Raw genomic sequence first — 15,335 nt, 5'->3', positions numbered from 1 at the left:
GTGTACTATGATAACACTGCCTGGCACAAGTCATTATCACTCCTAATTACAGTAATTACTGATCGGTGTACTATGATAACACTTCCTGGCACAAATCATTATCACTCCTAATACCAGTAATTACTGATCGGTGTACTATGATAACACTTCCTGGCACAAATCATTATCACTCCTAATACCAGTAATTACTGATCGGTGTACTATGATAACACTTCCTGGCACAAATCATTATCACTACTAATACCAGTAATTACTGATCGGTGTACTATGGTAACACTGCCTGGCACAAGTCACTATCACTCCTAATACCAGTAATTACTGATCGGTGTACTATGGTAACACTGCCTGGCACAAGTCACTATCACTCCTAATACCAGTAATTACTGATCGGTGTACTATGATAACACTGCCTGGCACAAGTCATTCTCACACCTAATACCAGTAATTACTGATCAGGATACTAGGATAACACTGCCTGGCACAAGTCATTCTCACACCTAATACCAGTAATTACTGATCGGTGTACTATGGTAACACTGCCTGGCACAAGTCACTATCACTCCTAATACCAGTAATTACTGATCGGTGTACTATGATAACACTGCCTGGCACAAGTCATTATCACTCCTAATACCAGTAATTACTGATCGGTGTACTATGATAACACTGCCTGGCACAAGTCATTCTCACACCTAATACCAGTAATTACTGATCGGTGTACTATGATAACGCTGCCTGGCACAAGTCATTCTCACAACTAATACCAGTAATTACTGATCGGTGTACTATGATAACACTGCCTGGCACAAGTCATTATCACTCCTAATACCAGTAATTACTGATCGGTGTACTATGATAACAATGCCTGGCACAAGTTATTATGACACCTAATACCAGTAATTACTGATCGGTGTACTATGGTAACACTGCCTGGCACAAGTCATTATCACTCCTAATACCAGTAATTACTGATCGGTGTACTATGATAACAATGCCTGGCACAAGTCATTATGACACCTAATACCAGTAATTACTGATCGGTGTACTATGATAACACTGCCTGGCACAAGTCATTATCACACCTAATACCAGTAATTACTGATCGGTGTACTATTATAACACTGCCTGGCACAAGTCATTATCACTCCTAATACCAGTAATTACTGATCGGTGTACTATGGTAACACTGCCTAGCACAAGTCATTATCACACCTAATACCAGTAATTACTGATCGGTGTACTATGATAACAATGCCTGGCACAAGTCATTATGACACCTAATACCAGTAATTACTGATCGGTGTACTATGATAACACTGCCTGGCACAAGTCATTATCACACCTAATACCAGTAATTACTGATAGGTGTACTATGGTAACACTGCCTGGCACAAGTCATTATCACTCCTAATATCAGTAATTACTGATCGGTGTACTATGATAACACTGCCTGGCACGAGTAATTATCACTCCTAATACCAGTAATTACTGATCGGTGTACTATGGTAACACTGCCTGGCACAAGTCATTATCACACCTAATACCAGTAATTACTGATCGGTGTACTATGATAACAATGCCTGGCACAAGTCATTATCACTCCTAATACCAGTAATTACTGATCGGTGTACTATGGTAACACTGCCTAGCACAAGTCATTATCACACCTAATACCAGTAATTACTGATCGGTGTACTATGATAACAATGCCTGGCACAAGTCATTATGACACCTAATACCAGTAATTACTGATCGGTGTACTATGGTAACACTGCCTGGCACAAGTCATTATCACTCCTAATATCAGTAATTACTGATCGGTGTACTATGATAACACTGCCTGGCACAAGTCATTATCACACCTAATACCAGTAATTACTGATAGGTGTACTATGGTAACACTGCCTGGCACAAGTCATTATCACTCCTAATATCAGTAATTACTGATCGGTGTACTATGATAACACTGCCTGGCACGAGTAATTATCACTCCTAATACCAGTAATTACTGATCGGTGTACTATGATAACAATGCCTGGCACAAGTCATTATCACTCCTAATACCAGTAATTACTGATCGGTGTACTATGATAACAATGCCTGGCACAAGTTATTATGACACCTAATACCAGTAATTACTGATCGGTGTACTATGGTAACACTGCCTGGCACAAGTCATTATCACTCCTAATACCAGTAATTACTGATCGGTGTACTATGATAACAATGCCTGGCACAAGTTATTATGACACCTAATACCAGTAATTACTGATCGGTGTACTATGGTAACACTGCCTGGCACAAGTCATTATCACTCCTAATACCAGTAATTACTGATCGGTGTACTATTATAACACTGCCTGGCACAAGTCATTATCACTCCTAATACCAGTAATTACTGATCGGTGTACTATGGTAACACTGCCTGGCACAAGTCATTATCACTCCTAATACCAGTAATTACTGATCGGTGTACTATGATAACAATGCCTGGCACAAGTCATTATGACACCTAATACCAGTAATTACTGATCGGTGTACTATGATAACACTGCCTGGCACAAGTCATTATCACACCTAATACCAGTAATTACTGATCGGTGTACTATTATAACACTGCCTGGCACAAGTCATTATCACTCCTAATACCAGTAATTACTGATCGGTGTACTATGGTAACACTGCCTAGCACAAGTCATTATCACACCTAATACCAGTAATTACTGATCGGTGTACTATGATAACAATGCCTGGCACAAGTCATTATGACACCTAATACCAGTAATTACTGATCGGTGTACTATGATAACACTGCCTGGCACAAGTCATTATCACACCTAATACCAGTAATTACTGATAGGTGTACTATGGTAACACTGCCTGGCACAAGTCATTATCACTCCTAATATCAGTAATTACTGATCGGTGTACTATGATAACACTGCCTGGCACGAGTAATTATCACTCCTAATACCAGTAATTACTGATCGGTGTACTATGGTAACACTGCCTGGCACAAGTCATTATCACACCTAATACCAGTAATTACTGATCGGTGTACTATGATAACAATGCCTGGCACAAGTCATTATGACACCTAATACCAGTAATTACTGATCGGTGTACTATGATAACAATGCCTGGCACAAGTCATTATCACTCCTAATACCAGTAATTACTGATCGGTGTACTATGGTAACACTGCCTAGCACAAGTCATTATCACACCTAATACCAGTAATTACTGATCGGTGTACTATGATAACAATGCCTGGCACAAGTCATTATGACACCTAATACCAGTAATTACTGATCGGTGTACTATGGTAACACTGCCTGGCACAAGTCATTATCACTCCTAATATCAGTAATTACTGATCGGTGTACTATGATAACACTGCCTGGCACAAGTCATTATCACACCTAATACCAGTAATTACTGATAGGTGTACTATGGTAACACTGCCTGGCACAAGTCATTATCACTCCTAATATCAGTAATTACTGATCGGTGTACTATGATAACACTGCCTGGCACGAGTAATTATCACTCCTAATACCAGTAATTACTGATCGGTGTACTATGGTAACACTGCCTGGCACAAGTCATTATCACTCCTAATACCAGTAATTACTGATCGGTGTACTATGATAACAATGCCTGGCACAAGTCATTATGACACCTAATACCAGTAATTACTGATCGGTGTACTATGGTAACACTGCCTGGCACAAGTCATTATCACACCTAATACCAGTAATTACTGATCGGTGTACTATTATAACACTGCCTGGCACAAGTCATTATCACTCCTAATACCAGTAATTACTGATCGGTGTACTATGGTAACACTGCCTAGCACAAGTCATTATCACACCTAATACCAGTAATTACTGATCGGTGTACTATGATAACAATGCCTGGCACAAGTCATTATGACACCTAATACCAGTAATTACTGATCGGTGTACTATGATAACACTGCCTGGCACAAGTCATTATCACACCTAATACCAGTAATTACTGATAGGTGTACTATGGTAACACTGCCTGGCACAAGTCATTATCACTCCTAATATCAGTAATTACTGATCGGTGTACTATGATAACACTGCCTGGCACAAGTCATTATCACACCTAATACCAGTAATTACTGATCGGTGTACTATGGTAACACTGCCTGGCACAAGTCATTATCACTCCTAATACCAGTAATTACTGATAGGTGTACTATGATAACACTGCCTGGCACAAGTCATTATCACACCTAATACCAGTAATTACTGATAGGTGTACTATGGTAACACTGCCTGGCACAAGTCATTATCACTCCTAATATCAGTAATTACTGATCGGTGTACTATGATAACACTGCCTGGCACAAGTCATTATCACTCCTAATATCAGTAATTACTGATCGGTGTACTATGATAACACTGCCTGGCACAAGTCATTATCACTCCTAATACCAGTAATTACTGATCGGTGTACTATGGTAACACTGCCTGGCACAAGTCATTATCACTCCTAATACCAGTAATTACTGATCGGTGTACTATGGTAACACTGCCTGGCACAAGTCACTATCACTCCTAATACCAGTAATTACTGATCGGTGTACTATGATAACACTGCCTGGCACAAGTCATTATCACTCCTAATACCAGTAATTACTGATCGGTGTACTATGATAACACTGCCTGGCACAAGTCATTATCACTCCTAATACCAGTAATTACTGATCGGTGTACTATGATAACACTGCCTGGCACAAGTCACTATCACTCCTAATACCAGTAATTACTGATCGGTGTACTATGATAATACTGCCTGGCACAAGTCACTATCACACCTAATACCAGTAATTACTGATCGGTGTACTATGGTAACACTGCCTGCCACAAGTCATTATCACTCCTAATACCAGTAATTACTGATCGGTGTACTATGATAATACTGCCTGGCACAAGTCATTATCACACTTAATACCAGTAATTACTGATCGGTGTACTATGGTAACACTGCCTGGCACAAGTCACTATCACACCTAATACCAGTAATTACTGATCGGTGTACTATGGTAACACTGCCTGGCACAAGTCATTATCACACCTAATACCAGTAATTACTGATCGGTGTACTATGATAACACTGCCTGGCACAAGTCATTATCACTCCTAATGCCAGTAATTACTGATCGGTGTACTATGATAACACTTCCTGGCACAAGTCATTATCACTCCTAATACCAGTAATTACTGATCGGTGTACTATGATAACACTGCCTGGCACAAGTCACTATCACTCCTAATACCAGTAATTACTGATCGGTGTACTATGATAACACTGCCTGGCACAAGTCACTATCACTCCTAATACCAGTAATTACTGATCGGTGTACTATGGTAACACTTCCTGGCACAAGTCATTATCACACCTAATACCAGTAATTACTGATCGGTGTACTATGGTAACACTGCCTGGCACAAGTCACTATCACACCTAATACCAGTAATTACTGATCGGTGTACTATGATAACACTGCCTGGCACAGGTCATTCTCACAACTAATACCAGTAATTACTGATCGGTGTACTATGATAACACTGCCTGGCACAAGTCATTCTCACAACTAATACCAGTAATTACTGATCGGTGTACTATGATAACACTGCCTGGCACAAGTCATTATCACACCTAATACCAGTAATTACTGATCGGTGTACTATGGTAACACTGCCTGGCACAAGTCACTATCACACCTAATACCAGTAATTACTGATCGGTGTACTATGATAACACTGCCTGGCACAAGTCATTATCACACCTAATACCAGTAATTACTGATCGGTGTACTATGGTAACACTGCCTGGCACAAGTCATTCTCACAACTAATACCAGTAATTACTGATCGGTGTACTATGATCACACTGCCTGGCACAAGTCATTATCACACCTAATACCAGTAATTACTGATCGGTGTACTATGATAACACTGCCTGGCACTAGTCATTATCACTCCTAATACCAGTAATTACTGATCGGTGTACTATGATAACACTGCCTGGCACAAGTCATTATCACAACTTTTACCAGTAATTACTGATCGGTGTACTATGGTAACACTGCCTGGCACAAGTCATTATACACCTATTACCAGTAATTACTGATCGGTGTACTATGATAACACTGCCTGGCACAAGTCATTATCACTCCTAATACCAGTAATTACTGATCGGTGTACTATGATAACACTGCCTGGCACAAGTCATTATCACTCCTAATACCAGTAATTACTGATCCGTGTACTATGGTAACACTGCCTGGCACAAGTCATTATCACAACTTTTACCAGTAATTACTGATCGGTGTACTATGATAACACTGCCTGGCACAAGTCATTATCACTCCTAATACTAGTAATTACTGATCGGTGTACTATGGTAACACTGCCTGGCACAAGTCATTATCACAACTAATACCAGTAATTACTGATCGGTGTACTATGGTAACACTGCCTGGCACAAGTTATTATCACTCCTAATACCAGTAATTACTGATCGGTGTACTATGATAACACTGCCTGGCACAAGTTAAGAGGAACAGAGTTAAGAGGAACAGAGGCCGCTATCTGCAGACCAGACATAACCTCAAGAGAAATGTGCTGTCTTCCTGGAGCAAAAATTAAAGATGTGTCTGACAGGATATCAAGACTCTTCAGACCTACCGATCACTACCCATTCCTGCTAATACATGTGGGGACAAATGACACCGCAAGAAAGGACCTGGAAACCATCTGCAGTGACTTTGAAGACTTAGGCAAGAAAGTGAAAGAATTGGGAGCGCAGGTGGTCTTCTCATCCATCCTCCCAGTGGATGGCCATGGAACAATGAGGTGGAATAAGATTCTACAGGTGAACAACTGGCTACGTCGATGGTGCCGTCAACAAGGATTTGGATTTCTGGATCACGGAATGAATTACCTATACGATGGACTACTTGCTAGAGATGGGGTGCACCTTACGAAGACTGGAAAACATGTATTTGGAAGTCGCCTTGCTACACTCATCAGAAGAGCTTTAAACTAGAACAATGTGGGAAGGGAAGCAAAAGGCCAGAAAAAGCCATACAGCTGACAAATACTATTGAGATCTCTGCTACTGGAAGTGGAAAGGAAGAACAAAGACAAAACAATCTAAATAAAAATATGGGAGGAAGAGAAACCAATCACAAACTAAAATGTTTTTATACAAATGCACAAAGCATGGGCAACAAACAAGGAGAATTGGAACTACTAATGCAGGAAAAGAAATATGATGTCATTGGAATCACTGAAACTTGGTGGGACGATACACATGATTGGAATAAAAGGCTAAAAGGATACAACTTATTTGCAAGAAACAGAATTGATAAACGAGGAGGAGGTGTCGCATTGTATGTTAGAAAAGCGTATATCTGCACAGAGATTGAAGCTTCAGAGACTGGGAGTTCTGTGGAAACTGTATGGGTAAGAATACAAGGAGAGAACAACGGAAAGGACACCATTGTAGGCATTTACTACAGGCCACCTGGGCAAGCTGAAGATATGGATGAACTCTTTATGTATCAAATGACCAAGTTCTCCAAAAAATATGACGTAGTGGTCATGGGAGATTTCAACTATCCAGACATTTGTTGGGAATCTCTCTCAAGTAAAACTAACAGGTCAAGCAAATTCTTATCCTCTCTTGCTGACAACTTTATCTTCCAAAAGGTAGGGGAGAAAACAAGGGGATCTGCTACTTTGGATCTAATCCTTATAAACAGGGAGGAAATGGTTGAGGTGGTAAAGGTGGCTGGGACCCTAGGAGGCAGCGATCATGCTATTATAGAATTTTGGATAACTAGAGGAGGAAGACATGTGAAGACTCAAACTTCAAGGTTAGATTTTAGAAAGGCAGATTTTAGGAGACTCAGAAAGAGAATAGGAGGGATCCAATGGCTGGATGTCCTAAAGGACAAAAATGTCCAGGAAGGATGGGAAATTTTTAAAAATGAGATTCTCAAAGCACAATCGTTAACAATCCCGAAAAGTAGGAAGAATGGGAAGCATTTAAGGAAACCAGGATGGATGAACACAGAACTTAAACACATGCTAAAAAGAAAGAAAGAAATGTTTATTAAATGGAAAGAGGGAGGCATATCTAAAGAAGATTATAATGCAGTCTGCAGATCCTGCAGGGCACGTATCAGGTTAGCTAAAGCTGACAATGAATTAAGGCTTGCAAGAGATGTCAAAAGCAATAAAAAAGGATTTTGGGGGTATGTCAAAAGTAAAAGAAAAGTCAAAGATGCTATAGGATTTTTACAGGATGAAAATGGAGAAATGGTAAGAGAGGATGTTGAGAAGGCCGAACTTTTTAATTCCTATTTTGCATCTGTTTTCTCTCAGAAAGAAAATGTAACATCAACTGATTTTCACTGTCCTTTTAAAGGAATAGAAGAATCCATGTTATCTGTAAACAGAAAGATTGTGAGGGAATATTTAGCTAACATAAATGAGTTCAAGTCTCCAGGTCCAGATGAATTACACCCCAGAGTACTGAAGGAGATCATAGAAGAAATTTTAGAACCACTCTCCATAATCTTTGAAAATTCTTGGAGAACAGGAGAAGTCCCAGAAGACTGGAGAAGAGCAAATGTTGTTGCTATCTTCAAAAAGGGGAAGAAGGTGGACCCAGGGAACTATAGGCCGGTGAGTCTGACTTCTATACCAGGAAAGATCTTTGAACAAATTATTAAACATCATGTATGTAAGTACCTGGATAAGAATGAAGTGATTAACCAGAGTCAGCATGGGTTTGTAAATAACAAGTCATGTCAGACTAACTTAATTTCCTTCTATGACAGAATCACTGACTGGGTGGATCAGGGAAATGCTGTAGATATAGTATATCTTGACTTCAGCAAAGCATTTGACAAAGTATCTCACACCATCCTTATTGAAAAAATGACCAAGTATGCAATGGACCAGGCAACTGTTAGGTGGATTCATAACTGGCTTAGTGATCGGACTCAAAGGGTGGTTGTAAATGGCTTCACATCCAGCTGGATGAATGTCTCAAGTGGGATACCACAGGGCTCTGTCCTGGGACCTGTATTGTTCAACATCTTCATCAATGATTTAGATGAAGGAATTGAAGGTAAACTGATTAAATTTGCTGATGACTAGAGATGAGCGTTGTTCTACTCGAACTGTTCGCCAATCTCAAATTCGAGCTGTTTTGGGCGGTGTTCGAGCCGGTCGGCGAACACGAACAATTTGAGAAAAATTCGGCTGTTCGAGGTTATGTTCGATAACTGTTCGTGCACCAAAATCATAACTGGATTTTTTCTCAGTAATGATGAAAATTAATGTTAATATGCAGTTTGAGTGTACAGCGGGGCGGGGGGAGGGGCAGGGGATGGATCTCTGCAGGAACAATGAAGATCTCCATTTTTTTTTCTCTTTCCCGCATTTGCAGTGGGGAGGTGCAATCTGTCAGCCTATCAGCAGCGCACACACGGAGCGAAGTGCTTTTTTTCACACAAGCAAGGGCATGTGTGATTGGCAGTGTATGTCACATGTCCTTGCCCTATAAGACCAAGCCATTTTCCCCGTCGCCACCATTTTCTCACTGCTGCAGCTGCGTGTTAGACGGCACCGCTGTTGCTGTGTGCGCTATACCTTGTTAATTTCAAGCCAATTTTCGCACAAATATACAGATAGCTTGGGAGTAGGGAATAGTTGTGATTGCAGTCCTTTTAAGGACTAGGTTACAGCATTTCCTACCACTTTTATCAGGCAGGTCTGTGCTCTTAAATAGATAGATTGTGGGAGTAAAGACTAATTGTAATTGGAGTCCTTTTCAGGACTAGGTTACATCAGTTCCTATCAGTTTTTGCCAGGCAGGTCTGTGCCAGTGCTGTGCAAGTTTTTTTCACAGCATTTGGCTGAATCTAGCAAAGCTAATCCTTTTTGGCCTATTGCAGAGTGTCTTAGTCAGTGGAGTAGCCTATCTGTGTTGCAAGATATACCACCTGTGTATAGAATACCAATTTTTTTACTGCACCTAGTGAAGTAAAATCTTTTGGGCATAGCATCATTCTATTAGTCCATCTATACTGACCTCCATCAGGTTGAAAACTGAATATAATTTTTTTCTGCATCTAGCTCTGAAAAAATATTTGGGCTTCTAGCAGTGTGTGGGACTTGGTCTATTAGTCCATCTATATTGACCTCCATCAGGTTGCAAATTAAAAATAATTTTTTTCTTCATTTAGCTCTGAAAAAATATTTGGGCTTCTAACAGTGTGTGGGACTTGTTCTATTAGTCCTTCTATACTGACCTCCAGCAGGTTGCAAATTGAATATAATTTTTTTCTGCATCTAGCTCTGAAAAAATATTTGGGCTTCTAGCGGTGTGTGGGACTTGGTCTATTAGTCCATCTATACTGACCTCCATCAGGTTGCAAATTAAAAATAATTTTTTTCTGCATCTAGCTCTGAAAAAATATTTGGGCTTCTAGCAGTGTGTGGGACTTGGTCTATTAGTCCATCTATACTGACCTCCATCAGGTTGCAAATTAAAAATAATTTTTTTCTTCATTTAGCTCTGAAAAAATATTTGGGCTTCTAGCAGTGTGTGGGACTTGTTCTATTAGTCCTTCTATACTGACGTCCAGCAGGTTGCAAATTGAATATAATTTTTTTCTGCATCTAGCTCTGAAAAAATATTTGGGCTTCTAGCGGTGTGTGGGACTTGGTCTATTAGTCCATCTATACTGACCTCCATCAGGTTGCAAATTAAAAATAATTTTTTTCTGCATCTAGCTCTGAAAAAATATTTGGGCTTCTAGCAGTGTGTGGGACTTGGTCTATTAGTCCATCTATACTGACCTCCATCAGGTTGCAAATTAAAAATAATTTTTTTCTGCATCTAGCTCTGAAAAAATATTTGGGCTTCTAGCAGTGTGTGGGACTTGGTCTATTAGTCCATCTATACTGACCTCCATCAGGTTGCAAACTAAAAATAATTTTTTTCTTCATTTAGCTCTGAAAAAATATTTGGGCTTCTAGCAGTGTGTGGGACTTGTTCTATTAGTCCTTCTATACTGACCTCCATCAGGTTGCAAATTAAAAATAATTTTTTTCTGCATCTAGCTCTGAAAAAATATTTGGGCTTCTAGCGGTGTGTGGGACTTGGTCTATTAGTCCATCTATACTGACCTCCATCAGGTTGCAAATTAAAAATAATTTTTTTCTGCATCTAACCCAGCCAATAGTTTTGGCCTAATACCACAGTTTGGCCACTCAGCTCTGCTCGGTTACCATCCATTGTTTTTTTGTGCAAACAACTCCAGAGTTGTGAATTAGTTAACCACCAAAATGAGTGGAAAAAGGCCTGCTGCTGGTGGAAAGGGGAATAGGCGTGTTGGGAAGGGGAAAAAAGGTTGTATCCGTGGGGTAGGTGCAGAAGAAAGACCATCTTCCAGCCAAACTAAAATGTCTACTTCTTTTAGCGGACAATGTGATAAGATCCCTTTCTTACGGCCACGCCAATCGCTACAAATTCCAGATGAGGCACAAAAACAGCAGGTGCTTCAACGGATATCAAGTGCTCCTTTAAGTGGGCTCTCCTCCACATCAACTTCAACATCACAAATACTCCAGTCCTCAAAGGTGTCACCCAAATCGCACTTGCTTCCTCACAGCTCCCAAATCTCCAGCTGCCCGTCTGAGTATGAGGTAGAACAGATGGTTGAGTCTGCAGAGCTGTTTACTCATACTATAGCCTGGGAATCAGAGGTCGACTCCAGCGCTTCTGTGAATCCAGACGAGGAAATGATCTGCACTGATGCCCAGAATCTTTATGAGTCGGATCCAGGACCAGACGCAGAAGGTTCTGACCATAATGTAGACCCTCATTCCCAAACTGTAACTCCTGTTGGTGGAGACAATGAGGAAGACGATGATAAGACTCAAATACCTGATTGGAGCGACAACTTTAGTTTTTTGTCAGGGCAGGAACAGGTTGGCTCTGAGGACGACGGGTGTGATAACGCACAGGGTCATGATGATGAGGTTGGAGATCCCACTTACTGTCAACCCACAGTCAGCCAAGAGATGAGGTCAGCAGAGGAGGTGGAGGAAGATGCTAGTGACGACGAGGTCAGGTTGCGCCTTCCTGGACAGAGACGTAGTACTGGAAGCACGTCAACAACTGCATCCTCAAACACAACTCTGCCTCTCACCACAAGTCGTGGTGGCTCTTCAGGTCGCATGGGTGCTAAGCCTTGCATAGCCTGGGCATTTTTTCAGATCGATAAAGATGACCCAACTCGTGTTATCTGTAACATTTGTCAGCAAAAGCTAAGTAGAGGCCAAAAAATACATAGTTTGAGTACTTCATGCATGAACCGGCACATGGACATGAAGCATAAGTTGCAGTGGGAAGCTCAGTGTGCTACAATGCGGCCTAGCCGGCCGGGCCAACCACCGTCTGCCATATCTTGTGCATCCGCGGCCTCTTCATCCTCTGTGACTGGGGGGACAGCAGTCACACCTGTTTTGGGGCGCAGACCTGCCACCTCTTTACCCGCAACAGCCAGCGTGATTGGCAGGTCATCATTTTCTTTGGAGGTGGTAACACCAGCTGGTCTTGAGCGCTGTCCGACATCGATAGCACCACCTTTGGATCAAGGCAACCTAACATGTCCGCCTGCATCTTCCTCACAGACCGGCAGTTTGCCGGGGACACCCTTATCAACCCCGTCTAAGCACAATAGCCAGCCCTCGGTCCCTCAGATGTGGACAAGTAAAAGACCATTTCCTCCTAGCCATGAGAAAGCTAAGAGGTTGAATTTCACCATCTGCAAGCTCTTGGCTACAGAAATGCTGCCTTTCCGCCTGGTGGACACAGAGGATTTTCGAGACCTTATGTCCGTCGCAGTGCCCCAGTACCAGATGCCCAGTCGGCACTACTTCTCAAAGAAAGGTGTGCCTGCGCTCCACCAGCATGTCGCACACAACATCACCGCTTCTTTGAGAAACTCTGTGTGTGACAGGGTGCATTTCACCACAGACACTTGGACGAGTAGGCATGGACAGGGGCGTTACATGTCGCTGACTGGGCACTGGGTAACTATGGTGACAGCAGGACAAGGGGCTGCTGTCCAAGTCTTGCCGTCCCCACGAGTTGTGCGTCAATCCTCTTTATGTCATTTTTCCTCCACTGCTTCTGCCTCCTCAACCTCCTCTCGGTCTTCCACCTGCACCCAAAGCCTGTCTGGTCATGCCACAAGCTTTCTAACTGCGCAGAAGGGATCCTGCACACCTCCTTACTATGCTGGCAGTAGGGCTCAACGTCATCAGGCGGTTTTTACATTGAAATGTCTGGGAAATGTGAGTCACACAGCTGAGGAGTTGTGGTCAGCTCTGGAGAACCAATTTCATGAATGGTTGTCTCCACTGGACCTGAAACCAGGGAAGGCCGTGTGCGACAATGCTGCAAACCTGGGTGCGGCCCTTCGCCGGGGCAATGTCACACACGTGCCTTGTATGGCTCACGTGTTGAACCTGGTTGTCCAGCAATTTTTAGCCCACTATCCCAGACTAGATGGCCTTCTGCAGAGGGCACGGTCGCTGTGTGCTCACTTCCGCCGTTCGCATCCCGCAGCTCAGCGACTTACATCTCTACAGAAGTCGTTGGGCCTGCCACTTCACCGGCTAAAATGCGATGTGCCTACCCGGTGGAATTCAACTCTGCACATGTTGCAGCGACTGTGGCAGCACCGACAAGCGCTGGTGCAATACGTTCTGACGTATAGCCTGGGCCAACGAGATTCAGAGGTGGGGCAAATCACGCTGGAGGAGTGGTCTCAGATCAGGGACCTATGCACCCTTCTGCACAGTTTTGAAATGGCGACGAAGATGTTTAGTGCTGACGATGCCATTATCAGCATGACTATTCCGGTGATTTACATGCTGGAGCACATGTTAAACAGAATTCGGAGTCAGGTGGTGGCACAAGAAGAGGTGGAGGAAGTAGAGGAGGAGGAGTTGTATGCGGAAGGGCTAACATCTGCAAGGTCCAGACGGTCGGCAGCACCAAGGCGGCAGGCATGTGAGGGTGGGGGAGATGGTTTTACCAGGGCGCATGGTAGCAGCCAAACTAGTGAGGAAGGTGCAGGAGCCCAGGAAGAAGTGGAGGACGAACTGATGGAAGACTCATCAGATGAGGGAGACCTTGATCACATTTCTGTTGTGCAAGGTTGGGGGGAGAGGACAGAGGAAGGAAGCATGATTGTTACCTCGCCACCAACACAACAGGGACTTGGTGCTCCTGGATGCGCAACACACATAAGTGCCTTCTTGCTGCACTACCTGCAACATGACCCTCGAATTGTGAGAATTAGAAATAATCCTGACTACTGGGTTGCCACACTGTTAGATCCCCGGTACAAAAGTAAATTTGCAGAAATTATTCCTGCCATAGAAAGGGATGCACGCATGCAGGAGTATCAGCAGAGACTGTTGCAGAATCTTACATGTGCTTTTCCACAAAACACCAGTGGTGCACGTAGTGAATCTCACAGTTCCAACTTGCCAACCGTGGGACCGTCAAGTGTTCAGCACTCAAACCGTAACAGAACCACAGTATCTGCTGGTAACATCAATTTTGCGGAATCATTTCACCACTTTTTTAGCCCATCCTTTGCAAGGCCACAGGAGACAAGAAGTCTGACACATAGTCAACGTCTAGAGACGATGGTACAGGAGTATCTCCAAGTAAACATTGAAGCCATGACTGTGTCACTGGACCCTTGCTCTTTTTGGGCTTCCAATCTGGATAAATGGCCGGAGCTAGCCACTTACGCCTTGGAGATCTTGTCATGCCCCGCAGCCAGCGTTCTGTCTGAACATGTGTTCAGCGCTGCTGGTGGTGTGCTGACAGATAAGCGCACGCGGCTCTCCACTGATAATGTAGACAGACTCACGTTCATAAAGATGAACAAATCATGGATCCGAAACGACTTTTCTACCCCTGTGTCATCCTGGGGAGAGTAAAAGCTTGATGATTGGTTAAAATCACCCTACCAACCGTTTTAAGCTTTCAAATTACTAATCATGTTTATCTGTATCTTGGCTGGAAAATAATTTGGGCTTTGTATCAGTGTGCAGCACTGATTCTATTAGGCCATCTATAATAAGCTCCACCAGATTTAAAATTACTAATCATGTTTATCTGTATCTTGACTGGAAAATAATTTGGGCTTTGTAGCAGTGTGCAGCACTGATCCTATTAGGCCATCT

The sequence above is a fragment of the Phyllobates terribilis genome, unplaced genomic scaffold (assembly GCF_046119375.1).
Source record: "Phyllobates terribilis strain yellow unplaced genomic scaffold, ASM4611937v1 Scaffold_306__1_contigs__length_2273795, whole genome shotgun sequence".
Lineage (NCBI taxonomy): Eukaryota > Metazoa > Chordata > Amphibia > Anura > Dendrobatidae > Phyllobates > Phyllobates terribilis.
Note: the sequence above shows the minus strand (reverse complement) of the source record.